This window comes from Dendrobates tinctorius, unplaced genomic scaffold (genome assembly GCF_039654945.1).
Source record: "Dendrobates tinctorius isolate UK_male_01 unplaced genomic scaffold, ASM3965494v1 ptg000204l, whole genome shotgun sequence".
NCBI classification, from domain to species: Eukaryota; Metazoa; Chordata; class Amphibia; order Anura; family Dendrobatidae; genus Dendrobates; species Dendrobates tinctorius.
The window spans coordinates 2,496,948-2,501,104 of record NW_027361871.1 but is presented as its reverse complement, the minus strand read 5'-3'; the positions used below and the strand labels follow the sequence as shown (position 1 = coordinate 2,501,104).

The window sequence follows — 4,157 nt, the reverse complement described above, 5'->3', positions numbered from 1 at the left end:
TTGTCATCAAATATTAATTTCGCATAGCCCTAATATAATGCAATTGAGAAAAAAAATTCTCTGCTGTTGAAACACTTTAAAAGGAATTAGAGGATATAATTTTCTTTACAGAATATAGGATGGCATCAAGCTTTACAAATTAAAACCAGTGGATTTACAGATCTGACTCTGCAAAGTTTGATAGCAGCACAGGAGTATTGTAAACTTTCATGCTTGAAGTGTCCACCGCTTGGGTTAAAAATGAAAACCAAACCATTCAACACGAAAGAAGAAGCAGATTAATCCGACGAGGATGGGATTCGAACCCATGCATGCAGAGCACAATGGATTAGCAGTCCATCGCCTTAACCACTCGGCCACCTCGTCTACATAGCACCTGTGCGTTTAGGTGGGAAGATGTTGAGAGGGTTTTTACCAGTCAGTGTTTTTTCACTGAAGATTGTATGTTGGCTTTTGTCAGATTTGACTTATCTCGTCAACTACAGTGCCTGTTGTTTGAAGTTAGCTTGGGGAAAACTCTATCAGAAATGAACCAGTGCTGAGGTTTTTAATATCAATTAGTCATAATTTTTCCTCCTTTTGGTTTTGCCATGGCATTTCTTCAATCTGTCTATTCTGTGTCATAACTTGGAAGCAAAACAAGTCCCAAATTTCAGCTGTGCTAAAAGATGGCTCATTCAATTGCAAAACTTCAAAGCCTTTGTCCTCGATACAGCTTCTGTAAATTTGTCAGTCTTTTTAATGAATGCTCTTCAAAATTTACTTGGCTTCTTAAGTGTTATGACTGAGATTGAAATCTTAATCCATGTTTCTGCTCTACGTGGAATGGAACTCAAGCTCAATATTGTTTTGCTGCGCTAACCAGTTGAATGTTCGATTGGTGCTTCAATCTTCCTTGGATTTCAAATGCATGCCATCTTCTGGTGCTGTGGCTGAGTTGGTTAAAGTGCTTGTCTAGTAAACAGAAGATCCTGAGTTCGAATCTCAGCAGTGCCTTGTTTTCATCTCCTCACAAAGAAGCTTCCTATCTTAAAAATAGGTGTTTCACTTGCGACTGATAGTGCAATTGTGAGATTAAAAATCTCTTATATTTAAGACATATAAAGGAAGAAAGATGGCTTCAAGCATGACAATGTAAAACCAGTTGACTTAGTTTTGAAATGCCTCCTTTCTATGCATCTCTAATCCGTTTATCCAATGTATCTCACCTTTATGTCCTTTGGCTTAGTTGGTCAAAGAGCCTGTTTAGTAAACAGAAAATATTGAATTTGAATGCCAGCAGTGCTATTCTTTCTTTATGTCAGTTTGGGGCTTCTTAACTCTCTAAGCAGGCTTTCTAATGTATCACACCTGTTTGTCCGTTGTCTTAGTTGGTCAAAGAGCCTGTTTAGTAAACAGAAAATCTTGAATTTGAATGCCAGCAGTCCTCTTCCTTCTTTATCTCAGTTTAGGGCTGTTTAACTCTCTAAGCAGGCTTTCTAATGTATCACACCTGTTTGTCCTTTGTCTTAGTTGGTCAAAGAGCCTATTTAGTAAATGGAAAATCTTGAATTTGAATGCCAGCAGTCCTCTTCCTTCTTTATCTCAGTTTAGGGCTGTTTAACTCTCTAAGCAGGCTTTTTAATGTTTTGCACCTGTTTGTCCTTTGGCTTAGTTGGTCAAAGAGCCTATTTAGTAAAAGGAAAATCTTGATTTTGAATGTCAGCAGTGCTTTCTAATCTTCATCTCATTTTGTGGGTTTTTACCCCAAAAAGAGGACTTTTACTCTTGTTTGTCATCAAATATTAATTTCCCACAGCCCTAATATAGTGCAATTGAGAAAAAAAATTCTCTGCTGTTGAAACACTTTAAAAGGAATTAGAGGATATAATTTTCTTTACAGAATATACGATGGCATCAAGCTTTACAAATTAAAACCAGTGGATTTACAGATCTGACTCTGCAAAGTTTGATAGCAGCACAGGAGTATTGTAAACTTTCATGCTTGAAGTGTCCACCGCTTCACCCATGCACAATGGATTAGCAGTCCATCTCCTTAACCACTCGGCCACCTCGTCTACATAGTGCTTGTGCGTTTAGGTGGGAAGATGTTGAGAGGGTTTTTACCAGTCAGTGTTTTTTCACTGAAGATTGTATGTTGGCTTTTGTCAGAGTTGCCTTATCTCGTCAACTACAGTGCCTGTTGTTTGAAGTTAGCTTGGGGAAAACTCTATCAGAAATGAACCAGTGCTGAGGTTTTTAATATCAATTAGTCATAATTTTTCCTCCTTTTGGTTTTGCCATGGCATTTCTTCAATCTGTCTATTCTGTGTCATAACTTGGAAGCAAAACAAGTCCCAAATTTCAGCTGTGCTAAAAGATGGCTCATTCAATTGCAAAACTTCAAAGCCTTTGTCCTCGATACAGCTTCTGTAAATTTGTCAGTCTTTTAAATGAATGCTCTTCAAAATTTACTTGGCTTCTTAAGTGTTATGACTGAGATTGAAATCTTATTCCATGTTTCTGCTCTACGTGGAATGGAACTCAAGCTCAATATTGTTTTGCTGCGCAAACCAGTTGAATGTTCGATTGGTGCTTCAATCTTCCTTGGATTTCAAATGCATGCCATCTTCTGGTGCTGTGGCTTAGTTGGTTAAAGCGCCTGTCTAGTAAACAGGATGATCCTGAGTTCGAATCTCAGCAGTGCCTTGTTTTCATCTCCTCACAAAGAAGCTTCCTATCTTAAAAATAGGTGTTTCACTTGCGACTGATAGTGCAATTGTGAGATTAAAAATCTCTTCTATCTAAGAGATATAAAGGAAGAAAGATGGCTTCAAGCATGACAATGTAAAACCAGTTGATTTAGTTTTGAAATGCCTCCTTTCTATGCATCTCTAATCCGTTTATACAATGTATCTCACCTTTATGTCCTTTGGCTTAGTTGGTCAAAGAGCCTGTTTAGTAAACAGAAAATCTTGAATTTGAAAGCCAGCAGTGCTATTCTTTCTTTATGTCAGTTTGGGGCTTCTTAACTCTCTAAGCAGGCTTTCTAATGTATCACACCTGTTTGTCCTTTGTCTTAGTTGGTCAAAGAGCCTGTTTAGTAAACAGAAAATCTTGAATTTGAATGCCAGCAGTCCTTTTCCTTCTTTATCTCAGTTTAGGGCTGTTTAACTCTCTAAGCATGCTTTTTAATGTTTCGCACCTGTTTGTCCTTTGGCTTAGTTGGTCAAAGAGCCTATTTAGTAAAAGGAAAATCTTGATTTTGAATGTCAGCAGTGCTTTCTATTCTTCATCTCATTTTGTGGGTTTTTACCCCAAAAAGAGGACTTTTACTCTTGTTTGTTATCAAATATTAATTTCCCACAGCCCTAATATAGTGCAATTGAGAAAAAAAATTCTCTGCTGTTGAAACACTTTAAAAGGAATTAGAGGATATAATTTTCTTTACAGAATATAGGATGGCATCAAGCTTTACAAATTAAAACCAGTGGATTTACAGATCTGACTCTGCAAAGTTTGATAGCAGCACAGGAGTATTGTAAACTTTCATGCTTGAAGTGTCCACCGCTTGGGTTAAAAATGAAAACCAAACCATTCAACACGAAAGAAGAAGCAGATTAATCCGACGAGGATGTGATTCGAACCCAAGCATGCATATCACAATGGATTAGCAGTCCATCACCTTAACCACTCGGCCACCTCGTCTACATAGCACCTGTGCGTTTAGGTGGGAAGATGTTGAGAGGGTTTTTACCAGTCAGTGTTTTTTCACTGAAGATTGTATGTTGGCTTTTGTCAGAGTTGCCTTATCTCATCAACTACAGTGCCTGTTGTTTGAAGTTAGCTTGGGGAAAACTCTATCAGAAATGAACCAGTGCTGAGGTTTTTAATATCAATTAGTCATAATTTTTCCTCCTTTTGGTTTTGCCATGGCATTCCTTCAATCTTTCTATTCTGTGTCATAACTTGGAAGCAAAACAAGTCCCAAATTTCAGCTGTGCTAAAAGATGGCTCATTCAATTGCAAAACTTCAAAGCCTTTGTCCTCGATACAGCTTCTGTAAATTTGTCAGTCTTTTAAATGAATGCTCTTCAAAATTTACTTGGCTTCTTAAGTGTTATGACTGAGATTGAAATCTTATTCCATGTTTCTGCTCTACGTGGAATGGAACTCAA

The 4,157-nt window shown here is 37.6% G+C and overlaps 1 non-coding gene across 1 annotated transcript; it reads right to left on the bottom strand.

Moving 5' to 3' along the window:
• Nucleotides 1-284: 284 nt before the first annotated feature.
• On the bottom strand, nt 285-366 carry TRNAS-GCU (transfer RNA serine (anticodon GCU)). The gene has a single exon. It is a non-coding gene; the product is annotated as a tRNA-Ser (tRNA).
• Between the last annotated feature and the right edge of the window lie 3,791 nt (nt 367-4,157).